A 228-nucleotide genomic window follows, 5' to 3' on the forward strand; every position below is an offset into this window, starting at 1 on the left:
CTTCTGTCATGGTCCCCGCGCCCCGCCGCGCCTCTCCCCGCCGCCCCGCGGGCCGCCCAGCCCAGGGTCACTTTCAAAATAGCTCCGCGAGCGCCGTGCGCCGGCCGGCGGGGCGGCGGGCGGGGCGGCGCACGCGGCGGGCGGGGCCGAGGTGCCAGCCCGCCGATCCTGCCCCCCCCCCCCCCGCGCCCGGCCTGGGCGATGCGCCCCCCGCGGCACCTGGGGCCA

Source organism: Capricornis sumatraensis, chromosome 7, assembly GCF_032405125.1.
Source record: "Capricornis sumatraensis isolate serow.1 chromosome 7, serow.2, whole genome shotgun sequence".
Lineage (NCBI taxonomy): Eukaryota > Metazoa > Chordata > Mammalia > Artiodactyla > Bovidae > Capricornis > Capricornis sumatraensis.